This window comes from Chiloscyllium plagiosum, unplaced genomic scaffold (assembly GCF_037043375.1).
Source record: "Chiloscyllium plagiosum isolate Xiang-an unplaced genomic scaffold, Cpla_swu_hap1 HiC_scaffold_22, whole genome shotgun sequence".
In the NCBI taxonomy this organism is placed as follows: domain Eukaryota; kingdom Metazoa; phylum Chordata; class Chondrichthyes; order Orectolobiformes; family Hemiscylliidae; genus Chiloscyllium; species Chiloscyllium plagiosum.
In genome coordinates, this window is record NW_028270160.1 from 13,576,383 (window position 1) to 13,593,572 (window position 17,190).

Genomic DNA, 17,190 nt, shown 5'->3' on the forward strand with positions numbered 1-17,190 from the left:
GTTATTTTCATGCAAGTTGCTTAAAACGTGAACTGTTTTAATCGATACAAGTACATTTTGAAGTTTTTGTCTTTGTGAGACATTCTTAAGTTGACAATTCGAATTGGTAACGTTTTATTGAACTATGAACCGATCATATGAGGTTTGAAGCAGTTTTTAAAAAGTGCCATTTATCTTTGCAGGCTTAAAATCCAATTAGATTGCATATGACAAATTTATATCATATGAGATTTGATTTCGAAGCAAGTGAGCTTAATGGCTTTAATTAAGGGTGGCACAAGAGGGCACAGTTATGGTTAGTACAGATTAATAAAACAAACCCTCAGCGGAGCTCTTGAGGAACAGTGGTAGTGTCCCTACTCTGAGCCAAGAGGCATGGGTTTTAGTCTCATCTGCTCCAGAAATGTATAATTCTCTGAACCTGCTTAAAAAAGCATCTAAACGCTTGGCTTGAGGGTTGTTATGGCATCATGATAATGTCCCTTCATCTGAGTCAGGAGGCTTGTGTTCAAGTCCCACCTATTGCAGGGGTGTGTAATAGCATCTCTCAGGTTTTTTTTAAAAAGCCCTTGGTTTAAAGGGCTCTCGTGATGCTGAGGTAGTGTCCCTTCCTTTTGATACAGGAGACATGGGCCAAGTCCCACCTGCTTCCAAAGTGAACAGGTAAGTTGAAAATGATTAGACATTGTTGGGAGACAGATGAGGAAGATGAGAGTTCAGAACTTAAGTGTATTAAACATTACTAAAATATGCCCATTTGCTCTTGAATTATGTCTGCTTTTGAAACAAACAAATTCTTGGCTTAGAGGGTACAGTTGTAATGTCTCTTATTTCTGAGCCAGGAGTCCAGGCTCAAGTCCTATCTGCTCCAAAGGTGTGTAACAATATCCTTGAACAGGTTTTTTTAAAAAAAGCTCTTGGCATAGATGCATCTAGTGTTCCCACCTCTGGGCCAGGATTGCCAGGGTCAGTTCTCACTTGTTCCATAATATCTCTGAATGCTTAGTTAGAAATGCTTAAACCCTTGGCTTTACTTAAATGAACTTCTTCCCACTAATGTCAACCTCACATTTCAGATTTCAAATAGCTTTAAATTTGGAGATTTTCAACATTGTTCAGAAACTAAAATATTTCTAAAAATGTTGAACAGCTGCTTTTGTCGTAACAGATTTTTTAAATTAAATTCATTTCAGAATTTCAGAAGTCCATTTATATTGCCAGTGAATCTCTGTAAATAGGACAATGAACTGTCAAAACTTGAAATAATAGAAACATTGGATGTTTTTTTGTCTTCATTTTCATAATTGAAATAGTAGAAACATTGAGTTCTGTTTTCATATTTTCATTATTAAATAGGCTTTTAAAAAAATCTATTCAGAAAGTATTGCTTTCCATAATGTTAATGTTAAAAGAACGCGACCTTTAAAAGGCCACTGGATGGCTATGTGAATAGAAAGATAATAATGACTCTAGGAAACTGGAGGTAGTGGGGTGTGGGGAGAGAATATTTGCTGAAAATGTGTTGCTGGAAAAGCGCAGCAGGTCAGGCAGCATCCAGGGAACAGGAGAATCGACGTTTTGGGCATAAGCCCTCCTTCCTGAAGAAGGGCTTATGCCCGAAACGTCGATTCTCCTGTTCCTTGGATGCTGTCTGACCTGCTGCGCTTTTCCAGCAACACATTTTCAGCTCTGATCTCCAGCATCTGCAGACCTCACTTTCTCCTCCGGAGAGAATATTTGGCAAATTTAATTACACAGGAGGTAAACTTTATTAATGACTCGTGTCCTTGGCACAAATTAAATTTCTACAACATTGTGGACTATAATTCATATTTCCACAAAGTAACTTTGACTTATTTTTGAATTTTTTTTTAGTTGCAAAGCAGTGAGGTCAAACTAAAAAGTTGGTTAAATAGGTTGTTCACATTAAAGGACAAATTAAGTGGTTTACTTTATTATTATAATCTGTCTGTATCAGAGCTTCTTTGGCTTCACAGTGTGAATATTCCCATATTTATTTGAGGTGGACTAATCCATAGTGGTATTAGAGGGTGATAGAATGTGGCCTTGTTCACCTGTACTTCTGTACTACTTAGTTTGCATTCTTAGGCATTCTGTGTTAAAATGTTAATTTGGTTCACACACTCAGAGGGGATTCTTTGAATGGACACTATTATAGGCCTCTATTTGTGAATTTAAAGAGCAGTATTTTGGAGGCTTATCATTTTTGTAGGAGATGCATAGCAAGGTGACATCTGTGTAAGAAGAAAAGGGAATAAAAAACATTTTATAACTCATGGAGATAGACCATTTGTGTCTTTATGAAATTTCTCATGTCATTTTAGTGAAGCTATTCCTTTAAAATAAATGGCCCATTTCTCGATTCAATGAGTAGAGAGGATGGATTTCATAGGGTGCATTAACAGTGAATACTTTCAGGGCTTTAATGCTTCTTGCAGTGGGAATTCATTGGTGTTGTGAGAGGAGAATTCTCGATTTGGTCATACATTGATTCTGAACTTGATGAATATAATAAACTTTTTAAAAATTCTGGAGTTGTCATAGAGATGTACAGCACAGAAACAGACCCTTCAGTCCAACTGGTCCATGCCGACCAGATGTCCTAACCTAATCTAAACTCACTTGGCAGCACTTGGGCCATATCCCTGTAAACCCTTCCTATTCAGATACCCATCCAGATCTTTTAAAAGTTGTAATTGTACCAGCCTCCATCACTTCCTCTGGCAGCTCATTTCATATATGTGTGAAAACGTTGTCCCTTTTGTCCCTTTTAATTTTATTTCCCCTTACACTCTAAACATATGCCCTCTAGTTATGGACTCCCAACCCCAGGGAAAAGACCTTGTCTATTTAACCTAGCCATGCCCTCATGATTTTATAAACCTCTATAAGGTCACCCCTCAGCCTCCTTAAGAACGTTGTTATTTTATCCCATCTACTGCTTTAGATCATTCATTTTCCAATTTTCAAATATAGAGTGAAAATGAACTCTGAAGATGATGAATATAAATATGGTGAATTGATTGTATTTCCCTGGATTTCTTTTGTCCCTTTTTTTTCATGGTGCAGTATATGAAGGTGGCTTTTGCTGTTAAACCATTGTGTTGCTTTGTTCACTAATGTTTTTGCTGGAGTGTTTTGCCAAATCGTGGAAAGTAGTCACTCGATTAAAATGTAAGATTTTGTCTTGATGAACATTAAGTTTGTGACTTTAGATACTCACTAAATATCACAATTCAATTTTGGTTAGTGTTAAGTATCAACTGATCCTTTACTATGTTAAAAAAAATGAAGTGATCTAAATTGATACTTCAGTTCCTGTTGATTCAAAGAAGTTTGCAAAAAAACTGATGTTACACAAATAACTTTATATCCATAGAACTGCAGTTTTGCTGCCTAATGACCAGTTTATTTTAAAGCCCGTTAGTTTTCCAAGAATATTTCATTGAATTTGATGCACATATTTGAAAGCTGTTTAACATTTCATCTAAACAAATAAATTATGATCAACCCAGAAGCAAAATATTGCCATTACTCAAAATCTGATTTGACAAACAGAAAATGCTGCAAGTGTTGTTCTGAAGAGAGAACAAGTTAACATTAAGTTCTGATGAAGGATTATCAGCCTAAATTTTGATTAAGGTGTAACATTGTTTTCTGTAATATGAATATCATGGTTGTGATTGTGGATCTTGTACATTTTACTCAACTTTTCATATCTTGATTAATCTTTAGCATTGCTCCTCAAATTCACTGCAACAGATTATTGATCATTTTTAACCAATTTGCTTTTTCACCATCTCCTTAACTAGAGATCATTTTAATAGCCTATGGTTAATGTACACAAATACTTGTTTAGAGAGAAAGGCACCCAGAAGTTCCTTCAGTTTGGAAATTAATATGTGGTGCCATGTTGGCAAACTAATGAGAAGAAAAGGTTCTGTTTTCTGATGTTCGTTTGAGGCCCCAATATCATCTGAAACTACCGTGTGACACCGAATTACTCCTGTCCTTTTGCTAAAACAACTCAAGAACCTTAAACATTTCAACCTGCCCATGCCATAAATTAAATGTTGACATGTGTGTCAAGTTTTTATACTTATCGCAGTATAATTGTGCTAAGATATCGAATCGGTTTATTTAAATTGAACACTTTAATATACAAAACCAGAAATTGCTGGAAAAGCTCAGCAGGTCTGAGAGCATCTGTGGAGAGAAATCAAAGTTAATGTTTTGGGTTCAGTGAGCCTTCCTCAGAACGCTTCAATATGCCATGTCCCTTTTTTTCTTGGTTCTTATTTCAAAATCATAAATGTGCTGCAGTAGTTAATCACAGTTGCAGTTTAGTTATTTGCTTTTGTGTGTAAAATAATTTCAAAATAGTGCAGGAAAATCCTGAACTTGTTATCCATTTCCAAAAGCTTGTATGGAGCAGGCTGCAACTGTTTTTGTGTTGACATGTCGCCTTTAGTTAGCAGAGGCGTTGAAGTTTTTATATCTGATGTGACTTTTAATTTTAACTATTTCTAGGTACACATTTGTGTGCCTTAAGACAATTCCTCAGCTTCTAAATGTAAGAATTGACTTAACATCAAATGCCAGTTAATAAAGAACAGAATGGCTTGTGAATGGATCTGAATCAAAGCAAGAAAAGGAAATTGGATGTTATATGCTTGTGCTCACCTAGGAAATAGCTCATGTCAGTGAAATGGCTGACAATGTTCTGCTTATACTGCAATTGTCTTAATAATTCATACCTAATTATGCACAACTACTTCACACTATCAAGTCATGATAATGGTACTTTCACTGTAATATTGTATTAATACAAGACTTTCTCACCTCTTTGTGATCTGCAGCCTTATAGCCTTATTTATAAAAATTCATAAGCCACCATAATAAACAGCCATTGCAATATACTATAGGTGATTATTGTTGAACACTACTGGTTTGGTTCCTTTTTTAATGTTTTAAATTTCCTCAGAATTACTTACAGAAACTGCTTGTTTCCAGTAGTTTAACATTCTCCTCGAATTCAACAAAGAAATATGTCTAAGAGGAGTGTTTTGAAAAACACAAATGCTTTTGCAGTTTATACTGATGTGTAGTTACCAGATTTCTGATTCTCAACACTAAAATAATCATTTGATAAGATAAATATCAACTTAAGGCAAAATATTCTCAAATTCATTTTGTTTTTTTTGGAGAAGAAATAAGAAACACTCTCCTGAACTTTGCCTGTTCATTTTCTTTGTGGCTTTGGAGCAGAAAGTCTATTATTTATGACATTTTGAATTAATCATTATTTAACTAAAGTGAACTGATTGTGGGCAGCATCTGTTTCGCTGAATTATTTATTTATATTTATTATAAACAACTAAAATGAAGTATTATCATGTCATTTTTGAAAACTTAATAAGCTTCCTTTTCAGTTGGAACACTGTATTAAATCTTAAATATTTGAGACCAGTGCTGGAGTCACGCAGTTTCTTGGGGGAGTAGGGGGTGATGTTTGTTTGTAACATAAAGATGTTTGAAATTGAAATAATTTTTTATTACTTCCTAGAATTTTGATGCTTTAGACTATAACATTTGTCAGCCAGAACTGTATTTGCAAAAGAGTTGCATGGTTAACACATCTTGCAATGGTTGGTTTGTATTCTGTGCCTACCTTTTACAAGTATGCATCCAGAGCATTTTCAATTGGGGTGAGAAAAAAAGGTAAAGAAAATGGAGAATAACAGAAGTTAGGAAATTCTACTTCTGCTAATGATTTTGCATGAATACTGTAACATACTTTAAAAAGAAACTTGGCACACTATTCTGACATTCATTCCAAATCAAAGGTTTAAAAGAAAGGTATAACTAGGAGGTGAAACAAAACTGGATCTATTTAACTAAATTTCTACTCTATAGATTTCAATATATTTGCTGCACTGGTGTAACAATTATGCTCTGAATTTGAGGATGTGAATTTCTCTCTGCTTGTAAATGAATCGGCCATCATTATTTGTAGTAATTGGAAGACGACATGAGGTAGTGGAATCTCCAGCTAAATTATTCTTGTTATTTGTCTGGTTTCATTCACAACTTGTTAAATTATGGAAACCTTAATGTCTGGAGTTGCCTTATATGAAATGAGTTTGTATAAGCTTAATGCAGTCCCTAGACAGCTCGAACCCACGCTGTGAAATGTTCCTAATTTGGCACGCAACTGATGATCTCACTCAGTTGAGAATGAAAGCAAACATATTAGAGCAGTACTGAATTGTGCTGGGCCATAGTATGAGGAGTTTTACTATGCCTCCAAGAGTCTTTAGACCATAAGAGATAAGAGCAGAAGAAGGCCATTCAAGTCCATCAAGTCTGATCTGCTACTCAGTGAGATCATGGCTTTTCATCCAACTTTTCCTCATACCCTTAATTTCCTTACCTGTCTATCAAAGCCTTGAATATGCTTAATGACCCAGCTTTGACAACTCGTTGCAGTAAAGGGTGTTACAGATTCACAATGCTTTGAGAGAAAGTCTCTGTACTAACTGAGCAAGCCTTTACTCTGGGATTAGCTGTCTGGTTGTAGACTGTCCTACAAGGGGAAACAGTCTCTCTGTATCCACCTTGTCAAGTCCCCTAAGAATCTTTTATGTATCAGTAAGGTCACCTCTCATTGTTACAGACTTCAATGCCCAACCCGCTTGACCTCTGTACATAAGAAAACCCTTCATACCCAGAATCTCTGCATGGCCTCCTTAGATAAGGGGGCCAAAACTGTTCAGTGTTCCAGTCGTCTTGTCCCTATTCTTTCTGTGCTTTAGGTAGAGTTCCATTCTGGAGTGCTAACATCATCTGTCTAGTGGGCTACAAAACAGTTTTTTGGTTTGTTTTTTATGAATGCATTGCAAATAGCATTTATTCTTTGCACATGATCATAAGCTGCACTGTTTTCCCCAAAATTATGGAGTGATATTATAGTGCTCACGATGAACTATTTATGTAGCACATTCTAAAGTTGAAAAAACTCAAGGTAAAAATTAATACAAAATAAGGGAGAAAGAATTTGATGCTAATTTAGAGGTAGTTGGGAATTGCAATATATCATATTGTACCCTGCATGCCTTAGTAATCTAGTACATTAGAGCATTGTCAACAGTAATGGAAGCATGGTCTTAATCTTCATAAATGTAAGCTGCTTTAAATAATCCAGGAATAAAATGTAAAATAAAACATTTTTTGATAGAAGTGGTCTTGGTAAATTAACCTCTACCCATATTTCCCTTTGGGTGGAGGGAGTCAGTTTTGAGACCTACATTAAAAACTGATGTTGTAGTTATTTTCATTCTTCTTCATGCATGTAGTGTTTAATCTTGTACCTTATGTAGATTTTAAAAGTTAAATGGCAGGCTCCATCCCCATGGGAATTCTGATTGATTATTGCAGCTCTAAACAAGTAGATCCCCTAACCTTAGTCAGCTGGGTTGCTTGAATAACTTGCATTAGAATTTTAATGCTGTATTGTAAAGATCTATTTTTCTATCACTTACTCACACCCCCCCTCCAGTGTGGGTACCTAAATTTAATGTAATTGTTTGCAACAAATCACTGTTAAAAATGTTGAATCCAACTCTGAATTTTCCTTTGCAGTCACATTTTTGGAATATCAATTTTTCCCCTAAAAATTGAAGCATCAAAATTTTGTTAGATTATAATTTTGTCTCCTATGCTGTACAGTGTGCATCCAGATAACAGGTTCCCATGGAAACTATGACTGTGGCTTTATAGAACTGAAACAGGTCAGAAGCAAGGTGCCTAATTTGTGAAACAAATTAGATGGCTATGTGTACAACACAGCTGTAAAGAGCTGGGTAATTTTGGCTGTAATAACGATTTAGAACATGATTTACCAAATTATTTCACACCATCTTCAAAAAGTCACAGCTTTGTATTAATTTTAACTTTAATAAGATTTGAGGATTCAATCAGAGCACATTTTCATAGCCCTCATTGATGGGAAAATGCAATCTTGTTTGATATATCAGGTGAGAGAATTAGCGTGGGACCAAAAAATGTCAACATCCAGTTGGTTCAGTATTATTTTCAAAACAAATTGATTGAATAGTGTGCCAAGCCCTTGAGGTATTGTTACTGTATAAAGTTCTCTTTAACGTATGTATCATTTAAAAATCTGAAACTGTTTCAAAACATAGATTGTAGGTTGGCGTTTGTAATGAATGTATAAATAGAGCAGAATGAAATTGATGATTAACTCGTAACACTGCGGTATTTTTCAAATGTCTATGAAACTATCTCGCCCTCTGTTTTGGTAACCAAAAACTTAATCCATTTCTTCTGTCTGTGTCTTGTTTCTAATGCATTCCTTCTGATTTTCTGTCATTTCTTTTTAGAAAGTAAACCTTTTCCCCTCCCCCTCTCCCAGGCAAGCTACCTATTAGGTAATCTTCTGCACAACATGGCCTGAAATTTTCCGTTATCATAAGCCTGAAATTATTCACAGTTTGATACCAAAGCCAGGTTTCATTTCAAAATTAGTATACCATAGTTAAAATAGATTTTTTTTTCAATCTTTCCAATTTTGAATTTTTTGGGCCATATTAGAGGGCCTTGGCCTTGAATTAGAGACTTATTTATATTTCCATCCTTCAAGCACGGTAAATATAACTGAAATTTATTGGCCTTCCTGTTTCTTCAAAGGGCATGTTATTGCTCGATAGAAACAGAAGTTAATATTGGTTTGATAATCTATTGAACTGAAAGATCTGTGAGATCTCCTGTATTATTACTAATTTAATACAGCCTTCTAAGTAATTGGGTTCTCATTTGCAACTACTCTTATTTAAGGAGGGGTTCTCTTACTGGTTAAGTGCTACCTTTCTCCTTGCATATCTGCCATGTACTTTGCACAAATTGGTCTTCATAAAAATATATATCGTTCTAGTTGTCAGATGGGTAAAACTTCTTTTCCATGATTTCCAAAGTAATAGAGACTAAAGATCCGATGTTCAATCCCCTATTGGATATCAGTTGGCCACTAGTTGGCGGATGATGATCTTGGTTTCAGTCAGAATTCCAGCTGGAATTTTTGTCATCTCTTTAAAAGCCAGTTCCTTTGCTGAGATTCCAATTATGGTGGAATAACCTGAAGATATTCGCTGTCCATACTTATGACAGGTGCCTATAGAACTTCCTTGGAATCACTCAAGCAACACTCTCTGTGCTTGAGTGAGATGAGCAAGGTAGGTTGTAGAATGTGTATAGACTAATGCCTCGATGCCTATTTTGAGTTAATGGTAAATGTGGAGACTATGTAATATAAAATATTTCATGTAAATGTGCTAAATTTGAGATTTTTCCAAATTAAATGTAGTTTAAGAATTCAGGTTCTTGGCATTCAGGGGACATTAGTATCTACAAATATCAAGTTGGAAATAACTTCCAAAACTTGTTTACAGAAAAACAGCTTTTTTTTTTAAATCATGGGTGTTATGAACATTTTTGGTGCACCCAAGGTTGGAAATAGTTCACATTCTAGACATTATTTATGGCTTATAGCTATTATAGTGATGTTGAGGGGCAACTTTGAGTGATTTAAAGAAATTCTGGCTCAAGTATGAACTGTGGATGTATCAGGAGTTTTCAAATAATTTGTTGATTTAGAGCATTATTTGCCTGTTTCAAAGCAGATATAGGCATTTCAGATCTCTTATCCAGATTCATAAATGTCCCTATTTGTTTCCAGCACTATAGCGTGTTTGGTAATTCTAATTTTTACAATATCAATATCAGTGGATGTATTTTATGCGCTTGGAATGGGAGAGGGTGAAAGGACTGAATGTTTGACAGGAACGTGGGCTTTGTTCCTTTTTGTGCATCTTATCTGTACATTTGTTTTACAAACAGCTCAACTCAGGTCTTTTTTCCTCAATCTTCTATATCAGTTTCCCACTTTCCAGCACCTTGCTCAAATGGCCTTTTATTTGTGTGAAAAACCTCGACTGACAATGTTGGCAAGCTACTTAACCATGGCTGACATCTCAATAGAGCCTGTTACTTCCCTTATTCAGCTCTGCATGTGCACTGCCTTCCTTCTGCTCCCAAGCTAGAGAGCTCAATCTTTCAGCATGAATTCTGGAACAATTTTGATTAATTTGTTGTAGTTAAAATAGATCAGCTATCTGAAAGTGTTGTCTGCTTTCATTGTGGTAAGAGATAAGTGGTACCTTCTGTGAGAAGATACAAGATGTTTAGAATATTGAATACTTGGATTTTGCACAGTTTCAATTTATATTCCTTTGCCTTCTCCACATTTTCCTTTGTCCAGCAAGGTCACTACAGGTTTTTTTGGATTCCTCACAAATTCATATGCACTATCTTCTTTGTACCTATTAAGATTTGAAAATTTGATGGATAATTACTTGGGACAGAACACTGAAAAGAGAGCTTCTGTTTGCAAAAAGAATGAAGAATACCCGATACAATACTGTAAGCTGTAATTTATACCTCGTTATACTTTAGCAACAGATGAGTTCATGTCAGTGCCAAAGGTCAGAAGCAAATTCTACCATGTGACTTCTCATCACATATTCTAATGATAACACTTATTAACTAATTATAATCCAAAGCAATTGAAATGCCCCATTTTAAATGCCAGCTCTGTTGATTGCAGATAGACCCCAGTACTACCTCTGTCACTTGACGCAGTTATGTCCCTATAAAATAAAAGATATTTCACATGAATTTTATTGGTTTGTGCGATACCAAGGTGAACGCACACATCATATTGGCAAGCAACAGTTTTAAGATGGAGGAAAAAAATGGAACAGCTGTATGAACTATTACCACTGAGATGCACATCAAAGAAATATACCCATTTTGGTTTAATATTTCCTTTTTGGTTATTTTCATTGTGCTACTCTTTATGTTACCTGTAAGAAGAAAAAGTGACTTTTATATTTAAAAAAAAGCACCTCTTTTACTGTTTTCAAAAAAAAACCCTCAGGGACATTTGACACACTACTTCAAAACCACTTAGTGCAAGTACTTTAAGCTAGATTGTTAAATTTAAGTGACATTTTTAACTGTTATGGCAGATTTTTTGGTGAATGTTAAATTTACTCAGTTTAACAATTTAGTCTGCCAAACTGAAGCTTTTTTTCTGCACAGTGCCTCATATATTTTGTAGTGGCATTCTGTGTCCACAATTTTGTATTTCTGTACAGACCTTTTGGGCTCTGTTTTCCGAACACACCATATTTCAACAATATTGTTTGCATTTTTTGTTTTGTTGAAGTTCTGCTTTAGATACTTGTCAGTTTTTAAAAGTAAAGTCTTAAGAGGTAAACATTCTCAAAGGAGACAATTCATCTTTGCTAGTTTGAGGGCTTTTTCAAGCATAATCATTTACTTTAATATTTTGTTGCTTCAAGTATTTATCAAATACCCTCTTGATTAACTGATTTTGCTTTCATAGCTATATATGGTAAAGCATTTCATATTCTAACATCTTTTTAATGTAAAAACACCGTTAAACCTCCAAGATGCTTTTAGTACTCACCCTATCTCTATACCTCCATTACCAGTTCATCAACCCATACATAATATTTGTTGACTCCCATATCTTCTGTTTACTGTTATAAATTGCTTGTACTTTGTACTAGTTTCCAACATTCTCCGCCGCCCCCTCCAAAAAAAAACTAGTGATCGTGGCCCCATTGTTCTTAAACACCTCTAATGATAGTGACTCTCTTATGTAAAATTAAGACAATGATGTGAAGAGGTATGGAATTGTGTGACTGTCATACATAGTGTTACATGTGATCATGTTTTAACGTTAAGTCACTCAGTTCTATCTTTTGGAGGTTTGGGTTTTCATGAGCAGTTGCATAATTATATTTTGTGGCAGCGTCTTAAGTATCAAGTTAAAGGAACTGCTGTATCCATAAATATCAGTATGCAACATGAGTCACTGAAGTTTCATGTGGTGAGGAAGAAAGGCATGTTGGTCTTTGTACTGCAAATTCAAAAACAGGCGTTTATCCTCTCTTATTGCCCATTTAAAAGAAGTTTATAAATCTTATTTATGCAATCAATAGAGATAGCAGTATCTATTTGATCTAGCAGTGGAGAACCTGTGTCTGATTTTTGTTTTAAAACAATGGGCTTAATATTTTCAATAACAAAAAAATGACCGGTTATAAGGTATTAATTTCTTGGAAGTAAGTCAGATTTTCCATCAGACCCTAAATTGGTGGTACTTGCCCGAGCAATGCAAGTGCAATGAACTGTGCTTGTTAATTAGTTTAATATTTGCAGTAGTCCAGCTGCATTGAAGTTGTATCTAAAATATCCATTAACACATCTGTACTCTCCTTGAACTCTTTGGATAGCACTGATGAGGAGGGATATATATGACTTAACATAGCACCACAAATCCAGTACCAGAATACAGAATGGAATGTTTTGGAAATAGACATTATAAATGGCCCTTCGCAGTCAAACATACCTAAACTTTCCTGTGGCACAACGTCCCTTCCCCTCCTACTCCACCCATTCTCCATCCTAAACAGTTTAAGAAGGTTCTATTATTCTCTCATTGGCTGGATTTGCATTGTGGAATTTTGCTTGAACACAATGCTTCATACAAGAGTTACCATTTTCAGATGGGTAGAAACTCATTGTTAGAATCAATTGTTCTAAAATTGGTAGAAATTTGAGTTTTTAAAAAAAAAACTAGTAAATGCCAATCAGTAGACAAAAGAAGAGTTGGAAGTTTTGGGCTGGTGCCTTCAACTTGAACTTTGCGATCATAGGAGCCCTTTACATTCCAAAATTGTTAACAAAGCTTTTCTGCTTTGTAGATCAATGTCAGCTACACTCAATCTCAATAAGATTGTTTTAATTAACTGTTCTTTAAACTTCAAAAGCACATTACTTCAATCTTTTGTTTCAGGAATTCTTACTAGTATTAGTTGCAGAATATTCGGCATAAGCTACAGCTAAGAGTCAGTTGAATTGGGACGGAGGTGTTGATGATGTGATCAGTCATCCCTTAAACTTCAATGTCACTGCATGTTTTAGTATATAGGGTCATAAACGGTAACGTAAGCTTATTTGTGTCCTGCTTAATACATGTATCTTTGTTTCACCATGTGTTTGAGAGGCCTATGAGTTATACCCCATTGATCTGTGGCGTTGCAAGTTGAGTGAAGTCCCCATATGACCCCACAGTCCAATTAGATTTTGCACACTAATACTTTGACAGTTCCCAATGCTACACCATTCTCAAACTAGTTCAACTTCCCATGTTTCAGGTAATGTTCAAAAAACGGGTGCCCATTAGGTCTGCTTGACCTCGTATTATAATGACAGTTTACAGCCTGAAAGAATGGTATAATTTTTTAAAAGCTTATTTTGCTGTTGTTATACACGTACTTCTTGTTTCTGTGTTTGTTTATTATCAGTATTTTGTATAGATGTTGTGATACTTCTTTTGCACTACTGTTAATTAATTTGTTTTGAAACTGGAAACTGATTTCAACTTGGAATACTGAAATACCCTGTGTCTTACTGTAAGTGACCAGTACTTTTTAGATTTTTGTAACTTGTGTGGTCTTTTGCATTGTACAGTACATTGAAAAACAATAATTCTGTCTCTGTGCATGTGGAATTTTTGATTGTTTATTGCATAGAAATAACATGAAGTTTAACAAATAACACAAATTATTATTGTAATGTGTTTGTAGTACTTGCTGGTTGTTTTAGGCTCAGTTTCAGTACAAAAACACTATTCTTCTAATAAATTTTGTTTGTTAAATTTTACGCTGTCTGTTAATTTTATCTTCTGTCCTCTAAATTGCTGTTTATTTCTTTGAATATTTTCTCTCTGAAGAGCTGACAATATGACGCACACTTCTGGCACCCTACCCATTCAATTTGAACTGACTTGCACACTGTTGATGTTTAGTGTGGCACCATGAATGGTAAAAGGTTGAAAGAAATAGTGTTAAGACAGAAACTAAACACAACCAATAAACTTATCTGGTTCAGGCCCTGAAAATTATTAGGGTTGAAGACAGTCACCATTGACCATTCAGCAATGTTTAGGTACTTCAGTATCTAAAACTGGCATTATTATTGATGCGAGCTTCTGGTGATAATTATTTTCAGTGTCTTTGGTTTGGCACTAATTTTACTCACGTTAAACAGTGATGACCTGTTTAATATAGTGGTGCCAATGCTGTATTACAGTTAGCACATAAACTAATGCAGTTTAATGTATTGCCAGTATATTTCTTGTTTGCTGTCGGTAGGATGCTTTTGTTGAATATCCTTTTTGTGTATTTAATTTTGCCTTGAACATTAATATAATGCAGCTACTGTAATTGCACCTCAGTGTAAAGATACTGACAGCCTTGAGGTAATTTTTTTTATTGATATTTCCTGATTTGTAGTATTCATTACCATAGATTGCTTCTACTAATGACAATGACAGACTTGGAACCACCAGTATGCCCTAATACACAACTCAACATGCTTTCTTCAGACAATATCAGGTTTGCTAGGAAAGTTTGCAAGTTTTACTGGCTTTCATTAATTCAAATGGTTAAGCAATCGCAAATCCAAGATCGTTTGGAGCAATCATTTTAAAATTCAATGCACATACCTGTTATTACACAAAACAGAATGGGAGGGGGAATCTAAAACCAGGGTTTTTTTCCTCATTTATGAAAGTATTTTCATTGTCTTTATTTACTATGTCTGTACTAAGTCATTTTAAATCACTGAAACCTGAGAGATTTTCTTTTGTAGAATAGTATGCAGTAGTGTTTCTTTCTAGTGGACTAATGGCAGTGTTTTTTGAGGTTAAACTTTTATTTATTTTTTTCCCTTGCAAAAGTGTTCATGCTACACCTTTAGAGGTATAGGAGTATTATAGACTCATGGCATTGTAGACAATGCTGTAAAGTAACCAAGTCAAAAGTACTATAATTGCAGAAATGAGTGCATTCTCATTCTGGAAACATTTTCTTGCCTGTGCCTCCTGTTCACTAGTTGACAGCAGATGATGTAGAACTATAAATTGCACCAAAATTACATTAGGATCACTGTCCTTTTGATTTAGTTGATCTGGTAGCTGATCTCTTGAATGCATCAGCAGTGCAGGTTGCCATAACCTGTGATGTTGCTGGTGTGTTAGGGACACTACCCTAAATGATAAGGAAAATGCACACAAGATAAGTCAAACCAAAAATGCATCTTTGCACCAACTGCACATGGGGTTTATATGAGGATGATACCTCTTTCGTACAGTGAATCAACATGTACAGAAATGTCAATTCACACCCCTGAAGCAGGTGGGACTTGAACCTTGGTCTCCTGGCATGCCATCGCTGCACTAGAACTATCCAAGGATGATGCCTTTTTTAAATGAATCTGTTCAGAAATGTTGTTACACATCCTGATTTGGAGGTAGAAACCCTACCATTGCACCAGAAGAGGTGCAATAGTAGGGTTTCTAATCACCTTAGAAGACGATGCCTTTTTTGTTGTAATCAACCGTCAGAGACATCATTTCATCCTCTGGAGTAGGTGGAACTTGAGCCCTGGCCCAGAGATAGGGGCTTTACCACTGCACAATAAGAGTTCATTGCTAGAATAAATCCTTTTTTATTTCTTCTCTATATCCAGAGGTGTTCTTATGCACTGCTGAATGGTATTTTTCCACCACCAAATCGCTCGTTACTTTTTTCTTGTATCCTTCACCACTAAATTATCAGTGTTCTGGATCAATTACTCCATTTACATGCACAGTCTGTCAAAGACAGTTCAATGGCAACAGACTGGGATGGTGTCATTTTTCCCCACCACCAAATCAACTACGATAATTTTGACCTGTTAACTACTGACATTAAATCACTTGTGTTTTCAATTGTTCAATTTGCATGTGGAGCCCATTAATATTAAGAAAAAGCGCACCCATTAAGGAAGCAAATTTTTAGAACAAAATTTTTATATTTTCAAATCAGCTTATTCAGAGACATTATGACATCTCTCTGGAGCAGGTGGGACTTGAACGCAGTGACACTAATATACTGTGCCACATGAACTTCTCCTGCCTTTAATCGTTATTTTAAACATTTTTAAATCTACTTCCTAATCACTATGTTCAGAAAGTTATTATACACTTCTGGAGCAGGTGGGACTTGAACCTAGGTCTCCCGGTCCAGGGTGCAGTGATTGTAATGAAATCAGCCAACTTGACCTCATAGAATGAGTTCCCTGATTGGGGCTGTTAATCTGGTCCAATTAGGGAGCCCTGGCTGACATAAAAGATTGAGAGTCAGGGATACTGACTGTGGTGTCCAACTCTGAGGCAAAGACTGTTCATTTCTTAATAAAAGGTGACTTGGTGATGGGATACTGGTCTCTGTAAAGTGATTTCACGGGTAGGGAAACTACTGCTGCGCCACAAGAGGGTGCCACCTATTCTTTGCAAATAGAACAATTACAGAACTTCTACCTTCCACTTGACAAAATAGGCGATAGCCATTCTCTGATTCATTTCTCAGGACATTTCCTTGACCAGAGTTAGTCTGCTTGGTTTAAATTTAAACAAAATTTGTGGCAGTTAATTGTGAGTGCTTTCTCCATCAGACTGGTGCTTTCTCCATGGAAGTACCTCTACCAGAGTTCACTTGCCAACCAGTCAACACCTTTTTTCTCATGTCATATGAAATGTTTTCCCTTTTACATTGGTAAAGACGAAAAGCTTGACAGTCAATTTTTAGTAATACTCAAGTTCTATACTACAAATGAGTAGTAAGAAGCATTTGGAAAACAATATTGTTCTTGCATCATTACTTCTCTCAAACAAGATTCCCCACACAATCTTGCTCTAATTGAAAGTTTTCATTTGTACTTTGCACATAACCTGTGGACTTAAAATGACCACAGATTTTGCAGTGTTCGAGGTTACTATTAAGAAGAAAAAAGTTCTACAAATTTGTTCCATGGTGTTTTTCAAGATATTTCTATTTATTCTGAAAGGTGGCTAACTTTGGAGTAAGGCTGCATTTATTTTCTATTCATTGGTCATCCTGGGAAGTTCATGTTAGGCCGCCTTGAGCCACAGTAGTCCTTGTGATCCTATTGCTC

At 35.6% G+C, this 17,190-nt stretch overlaps 1 protein-coding gene across 8 annotated transcripts in view; it reads left to right on the plus strand.

Moving 5' to 3' along the window:
* LOC122561413 (uncharacterized) overlaps positions 1 to 17,190 on the plus strand; it is a 108,103-nt gene that overhangs the window by 60,751 nt on the left and 30,162 nt on the right. The gene's annotated exons all lie outside the window — the stretch shown is intronic.